General features: G+C 37.2%; 1 non-coding gene across 1 annotated transcript; it reads right to left on the bottom strand.

Annotated features, from left to right (window-relative positions):
- Positions 1–1,832: 1,832 nt before the first annotated feature.
- Positions 1,833–1,939, bottom strand: LOC124887470. Its single transcript, XR_007045244.1, has one exon. It is a non-coding gene; the product is annotated as a small nucleolar RNA R71 (small nucleolar RNA).
- Positions 1,940–8,734: the final 6,795 nt, after the last annotated feature.

Consider the following 8,734-nt stretch of genomic DNA (forward strand, 5'->3'; position numbering starts at 1 on the left):
GTGTGTAGATTTTGATGATATATTTATGATTCACAAGTGAAAAATCAAGTAAAAACAACACTATGAAGCTTGGTATGGATGGAAAAGTGCACTACCAAGTTAAACGTCTAAATGCAGGAGTTCCAATGAGCTTCCGCGATTGAGGGGCGATGCGCCACCCTCTCTAATGAACATAAAAAGTGTGATTTGAAACTATGTACCTGGGAGTAAGCCAAACGATTCATCACCCCCTCTATTTCATGAAGCCACGCGTTGCACCATATATTCCCGATAGGGCTAAACTTTGCCAACTATAAATACAACACGTTAACGCTTAGTAAATCACTTTCGGACGTCTTTGGCTTTGAAGAGGGGATTATCAACACTTATTTTAGGGTTTATTTCTCTTTATTTTTTATTTTTAATGGATTATATCATGTATTAAATTATTTGGACTACAGTTATGGCTATTAGTGTCTAAACGCCCTTTTACCCTGTTAAAGCCAAGAACATGTTTACTTTTGCTTTGAATCAAGTTTGTTTGGATTGCTTTTCATATTTAGGTGTTTTTATCCTTATTTTAACTATTTTGAGGAGTATATAACCTTATATTAAATATATTTTCAACCTTGTGATCTCGGGAGGGACAATAGGATAATAGAACGTGGGTATAGATAGACCAAGGATCTTATTCCTTTATAAAATAAGGAATTTGAATTATTGACTAGGATAAGGATATATATAGAATCCTTGCTTGATTCACATGTAGTATGATTGATTCATGCATATAATTGATTATTACATCCCCGCTCGACGTTGTAGTTGTAATGTCTAAGTTAAGTTAAGTAGACTTTAGAGGTCGGGAGACCATGATCATGCGATAAACCCTATGAATCTACAACCAAGATAAGCAATCTAAGGAATAGAGTTCAATATCATAGTATGACTTTTCATAGTTCTTTAACCCCGGGTTTTCATACATTGATTTTCCACAGTCTTTACTTTTATGCACTGTTTACTTTATATTTACCATATAACTTTCAAAACTCTCCGGGTTACGTTTGCACTAATTTAATCTTAATCGTTGAGCTAGAATAGGATTGTTTTTAAAACATGTCTCTGAGGGATAGATATTCATCTTTATTTAAGGCCACTATATTACTTGGTGAGACAACATACACTTAAGCATGTGCTTAGGTGCAAAAAGTTTTTGGCACCATTGCCGGAGACTTGTAAATTGGAAACTATTTTGTTTTAGTTTTACATTTAGATTTCATTGGTTCTTTACTCTTGGTCTTGGTATTGATTTTGAAGAAAATAGGCTTACATACTAGTAAGCTTGCAAGGGATAAGGAATTGATTGAACAAACCCCAAACCCGAGCAACGCTTTCATCAATTAAGGAGATAAGCGATCCTTCTCTCCCGTATTCCGCAATTTCAAGAGGATCAAAACAATCATGCTCTAATGGTGAAAGATCAACTAGCCAGAAGGATAGTAAGAGAAGTGGCAATCCCACTTCCAAAAAATTTGATCTCCCCTTTTAAAAAATCGGTTACTGGAGGTAACTTTGAGCTTAAATAGAACATAGTCCATCTTTTGATCAGTAGTGGACAGTTTATGGGGCTTTCACATAAAGATCCACAAGTCCACCTATAAAAGATTTTGGAGATCAATGACACATTCATCCCTATGAGCGTGTCAAATGATTATGTTAGGCTGACACTATTTCCCTTTTTACGATTGGGAGAAGCAAAGAAGTAGTTGAACACTGATCCAATAAGTTCAATCACAACATAGGATGATTTGGCCTAAAAATTCCTCATCTAATTTTTTCCATTTGGTAGGACTACGAGTCTTGACTATGAGATTACGTGCTTTAAATAAAAACCAGATGAGAACTTATATTATGCATAGTAGAGGTTTAAAGCTCTTCTTTAAGACTGTCCACATCATCAACTATCCTAAACAACCCATGGGCTATATGGGTTTAGCTCCACCCACTGAAAGAGCCCAGTGCGTGTTACCGCACACCCAAGGAAGAAATATTTGGATGACTAGTACATCCCCCAAAATATAGTCATATCATGCACAAATTCACCAAGACCAATCTCACATCTGCAAATATTACTTTCCAGTTATGGTGCCCCCAAGGATCTCCGCCTTCCCCGGTTTTGCAACACATCCCACCATTATTGCCCAATTAAAATCAATTTCCAAATAACCAAACCATTATCCTTCTATTAACCAAGGCCATTAATATTACTATCATCATACCAATCCATACTTTCAACTATTATCTATAGCTAACCATGTATAGGTTTAAGGGGACTTTCAAGTGCCCTTTCATTTACCATATAGTACCACTTAGGGGATTCCATATACGCCATAAGCATAACCATTATCCATTTACAATTCCAATCTATTTAAACAATGCATAATTCCTTTACCAAGTTTTAAAACAGGCAAGAGATCCAATAAAAGTAATCAATGCAATGAACATATCTTTATAAGTATTTTGTCAAACACATTGGGGGCGTAATATGACCAAAACCAATTCCAATTACCATTAAACCATTCCCATGCAATACAATTATCCATGAAAACCATTAATGTATACAAAAGCATAATTAAAACCATGGAAAACCATAACCAACTATTTAATATCAAACCCCCCACCCCCAATTCATATTTGAAAAAAAAACTCATACAATTAATGACATCATGAAAGCATTCATAAAACAGTGCCTTTAGATAGAATTATTAGTGTGGGAAGAGTCCATGTCTTAAACTAAGATGATAATGGAAATAAATTACCAAGATAAGCCCCAAATCAATCCTGTAATTGAAACCCTAGCTTCCCTTGCCCAAAATCTTTTGGGAGAATTATAGAGTGGTTAGAATAGTTTCTAAGTGTTAATAAATGGAATAATATGATAAATAACCTTCAAAGTAGGTTAGAAGTCATGAGACCTTACTAGGATAAGTAGTGAAATGTCTATAATACCCCTACTTAATTTGCACCAAAATCCCATCACAGGGATACAATTGACCCTCACAAGTCATACCCTTCTAATACGAGTGGTACCTACACTAGCCTCACCTTTAGATCAAACACTGTATAGAATACTACTCATCTAACTTAGTCATATACAAAGCCTATGATCCATACCCTTCATTCGTATCCCTAGTAAATTTAAACTCAAGGAAGATTTAGACACGGTCCACCATACGATTCCTTGGTTCGACTTGTACCCTTGCTTACAGCTCATGATGAGCCACTCATACTCATATCCAACCTAAGTAACCAAGTCTATGATTTAGTTAAGGAACCAAATGATTCGTTACCACTAATGACTCATACACTAAAGTCGTATCCATTCCAGTAACCAAAATCTATCCCACCAACCAACACTGGTCAGTATACGGCTGGACTATTCCATCTGTACCCCAACAAATGGCTCATACCCATGAGCCATTTTGGGTCCATAGATCATAATTCAAGGAAATATTCTAAGGTCTAGAAACTAGTATGTTCGCCATATTCTAGAAGCCCAAACTATATGATTGAATAAATCCTCCTGCGGGTCAAGGGCTCCTTCTTCCTCCCCTTCTTCAAACTCCAATTGATATTTTTCATAGAGAAATCTCTGATCAAGGATAGACCAAGAGCCCTTTTGCATCAGTTTCCCTTACTAGGAGCATTCGTCCATGAATCACGAACAGGATATTTGTAACCACACATACGAGTCATTTGCATTATCAAATATATTTCCAATCTTTAACAAAGTTTTAAAGTAGAGAGGCAAAGATATTTGTATTTTATTTAACAAGCTTTAAAAATAAAGATGGAATGAAGACACATACTTTCCACACAAATCCCAAGAGCAGAAAACAAATGTGGATATATGGATTTTATGTCCTCCTCCGCTCCCATGTAGCTTCTTCCACCTTATGGTTTTGCCAAAGAACCTTAACCAAAGCCACATCCTTGGTCCGCAACTGACGAACCTGCCTATCTAAGATCTCTACAAGGACTTCTTCATAAAATAAAAGAATCAGTGATACCCAATCTTTCCAAAGGAAAAACCAAAGAAGGATCACCAATGCATTTTCTCAACTTGGAAACATGAAAGACCGGATGAACCAAGCTCAAGCTAGAAGGCTACTCCAGCTCATAAACAACATTACCAATTCTTTGCAATACCTCATAAGGATCAACATACTAGGGACTGAACTTTCCTTCTATCCAAAGCTGCACTACTCTTTTCATGGGAGTTTCCTTGAGAAAAACCTTATCCCCAACCTCAAAACTCCAAATCTCTATGTCTAACATTTGCATAGAACTTTTGGAAGCTTTGGGCATCCTTAAGCCTATCCCTAATAACCTTAACCTTCTCCATAGCCTGGTAAACCAAGTCGGGACCTAACATGTCTACCTTACCATTCTCAAACCAACCAATAGGAGGCCCACACCTCGTACCATACAATCCCTCAACAAGGGACATACCATTACTAGAATGATAACTATGGTTGTAAGAAACCTCCACCAAAGGTAAATGCTCAACATAATTGCCACGATGATCAATCACCCAATGTATCTTCTCCAATGTCTAAATAGTTCTTTCCGCTTGCCCCTCTATTTGTGGGTAGAAAGCAGTAATTAGACTAACCTTAGTCCCCAACCCTCTAAGAAAAGATTGCTAGAAGTGATGTAAACCGCCTGCCACTATCTAAAATATTCAAAATATTCACCCCATGCATCTTTACAATCTCCTAAAGATATAGCTTAACATAATCCTCTACCGCGAAAGTGGTCCACACTGGAAAAGTGGACAGACTTAGTCATCCTATCCACGATAAACCAAATTAAATCATATTGATTCTGATATCGAGGAAGACTGATAACAAAGTCTATATTGATCACTTCCCATTTCCATTTGGGCAAACTAATTTATTTATACAACCCTCCTGCAACAGGTGCTCAATCTTAACCTGTTGACACACCATATATTTAGGCACAAAATTAACCACATCCCTCTTCATGCCATTCCACTAATAGATCCCCTTGAGATTATGATACATCTTTGTTGAGCTAGGATGAGCAACATAGAACAACTCATGTGCCTCATGTAAAATCTTTTGTTGCAAAATCATCGACATCAGAAACACACAACCTCCTTTTGTATCGTAAAGTACCATTGCCACCAATCTCTCACACCACTACCCTTTTCCTCTAACATCACTTTTGAATTTCATTAAGATAGGATCTAGCACTTGCTTCTCCTTAATCTCTACACCTTGAGATGATAAAACCACCTCTTGCACCATTATACCACCACCCTTGGGGTTTTAGAGGAAAACTCCAAGATTACCCAAGTGGTGAATATCCTTCACCAATTCTTGCTTTTCTCCATCCACATGAGCCAAAATGCCCATGGATAACCTGCTAAGAGCATCATCAACCACGTTAACCTTACCTAGGTAATAGTGAAGACTTATGTCAAAGTTAATTAGAAGTTCACGCTATCTCCTTTGCCTGAGATTTAGCTCCTTCTGAGTGAACACATACTGTAGACTATTATGATTAAAAAAAATATCCATGTGTACACCATAAAAATAATAATGCCATATTTTTAAAGCAGACACAACCGTCAATAGCTCCAAATCATGAGTAGGATAAACCTCTCATGCACTTTTAACTGCCTGGAAGCATAGGCAGTCACCTTCCTGTCATGCATTATAATACAACCAAGCCCTACCCAAGATGCATCAAAATAAATCACAAATCCATCATTGCCTTCCGACAAAGTCAGAATTGGAGCTGAAGTTAACTTATCCTTTAACTTCTCGAAACTCCTTTCAAAAGTATCTGACCAAGAAAACTTGACCTTTTTCTAAGTTAGCTTAGTTAAAGGAGATGTTATCAATGAAAATATTTCCATAAACTGCCTATAATACTCAGCTAAACCTAAGAAGCTCTGAATGTCAAATGGAGTCATGGGTTTAGGCCACTTTTTCACTACATCAACTTTTTGTGAATCCACGATGATCCCCTCAAAAGAAATAATATGACCCAAGAAAGTTACAGCGTTCAACCAAAACTCACACTTGTATAATTTGGAATAGAACTACAGCTCCTTTAACGTCTGCAACACCATACGGAGTGGATTACATATTCCACCTCGCACTTTGAATGGACCAGAATGTCATCAATAAACATGATAAAGAAGAGATCAAATTACTAATGGAAAAGCTTATTCATCAGATCCATAAATATTGCTGGAGCATTAGCCAACACAAATGACATCACCAAAAACTAAAAGATCACATAAAGAATATGAAAATCCATCTTATGGATATCCACCTCCCTAATCTTTAGCTGATGATACCCAGACCAAAGATCTATCTTAGAAAAGAACTTGGCACCTTGCAACTATTCGAACAAAATATCTATCCTTGGAAGAGGATACTTTTTATTGATTGTCACCTTGTTCAACTGCCTATAGTCAATGCACATCCAAAGGGAACTATCCTTCTTACGCACAAACAACATCGGTGCACCCCACGGGGATACACTAGGATGAATAAACTTCTTATCTAGAAGATCTTAAAGTTGCTCCTTGAGTTCTCTCAACTCAGCCAGAGCCATTCTATACAGAGGAATAGAAATTGGATGAGTTTTCTCAACCAAGTCAATACCAAACTTTATTTCCCTATCTGGAAGAAAACCTAGATGATCATTGGGAAAGACCTCTGGAAACTCATTAACCACTAGAACTGACTAGAAAGATTGACCTTTCGATATAGAATCTTTCACCTGGACCAAGTGATAAATTCAACCTTCAGATATCATCCTCCGAGCTCTAAGATAAGAAATAAATCTCCCCCTAGGAACTAGAAAACCACCCTTCGATTCTATAACTATTTCATCAGGGAATCTAAGGAAAATCCTATGGGTCCAACAATCCAAGGATGTGTAACAAGAATGCAAATAATCCATCCCCAGAATGACATTGAAATCCACCATACCCAACTCAAACAAATCTGCCAAGGTCTTCTTGCCTCCAAAAAATACCACACACACCCTATAGACTCTTTTAGGAATAATCGAGTCACCTAAAGCACAGAAATAGAAAAGGATCTAAAATAAATTTTAGATCAAAACCAAAAGATACAGCCACATAAGGAGTCATATAGGAGAGAGTGGACCTCGTATCAAGCAAATAATATACGTCATGAGAGAAAAATTGTAACGTATAAGTAAAGACATCAGGTGATGCCTCAGATTCTTGTAGGAATACCAAAGCCTACAAACTATTCCAACCAATACTAGAACCAGAAGTAGTAAAATAAGTATATTCCATACCATTAGGTGTAGGAGCAGAAGATGAAGCCACACGAATCTTATTATCCCCTATAGAAACCTTATTAACCTAAAAATCCCTGAGCCGATTGCTTTTCTTACAAAACTTGAAGAAATTTTCCCTTCAAACATCGCATTAACCCTATGAAGACGGCCACAAAATCGACAAAGAGTGCATTAGGAAACATCTAACCTCCACTTTCCTGAGATTAGGCACCTTATGCCAAAAAAATTTCACCACTATGATGACGACTATCGCCCGACTGACAAGGAGCACTAGCAGAAGAGTAGGAACTAAAATTCCCCCACCTCTTCATATTCCATTTCCTACCATCTTGACCACCCTAAAACTAAGAACCTCCTTGGTCAAAAAACCTGCTCCTCTTGCCCTCTCTATCCCCAAACTATGCCTACTTTTTTTTTCACTCTCCACTTACTGCATATGAATAGTCAACCTTGAGATTTTCATATTTTTTATCAGCAAAGAAGTCTTTCCCTCAAAATTCAAATCCCTATTAAACCCAAAGGAAAACTTCATTATTGTTTCTCAGATGTCATCAACTAAATCAGGAGAATACCTCACTAATTGGTAGAACTTCAAGGCATATTCCTTAATTGATATCCTCCCCTACTTGAGGTTTATAGACTCATCTATCTTTGCTTCCCTCAGTTCATGTTGAAAGAAACGATCTAAGAAGACCTTAGAAAAAGCATCCCACAACAATGATTCTTCCACATCACCTATATACCTATCCCACTATTCATACCACTTATATGCAACCTCTTTGAGCTGATAAGTTGCAAAGTTTACCCTTTTTACATTGGTATTATGCATCACCTAAAATATCTTTCTCATTTCATCTAAGAAGCCCAATGAATCTTCCTCTACCTTCACTCTAAAAAAAGTGAGAGGGCCAATTTTCAAAAATTGTCCAACCCTTGTGGCCTTAGAACTCAAAGCACCAGTCGCACCTTACTCAGCCTGAGAAATGACCATCTAAGCAATAATATGAATAGACTAATGGAATTCTACATTAGTCACCTCACCTTGGACGACTAGTATAAACCGGTGGAACTCCAAAACTATCAAGGATAGGACCGTGAGATTTAAAATGAATACCAAAAGTAGGATACAACTCTTTAGCATTACCCCCAGCTAGGATAAAAGAATTTTATTGTGTTCCAGATCTATGAGGCATGATCTGTGCCACGACCCAAACCAGGGCCTGGCCCTGATGAGCATTTTGAACCATGAAGGCTTGAAACACCCCTATCTGTCTGGTAATCATGCAACTAATTCATATGATCAAAGTAATGCGGAAAAAATGCAATAATTCAGAAACCTGGTCATAAATATGAAAAGAAACACTAACAAGGAAATAAGGTTTCC

The sequence above is a fragment of the Capsicum annuum genome, chromosome 9 (assembly GCF_002878395.1).
Source record: "Capsicum annuum cultivar UCD-10X-F1 chromosome 9, UCD10Xv1.1, whole genome shotgun sequence".
NCBI classification, from domain to species: Eukaryota; Viridiplantae; Streptophyta; class Magnoliopsida; order Solanales; family Solanaceae; genus Capsicum; species Capsicum annuum.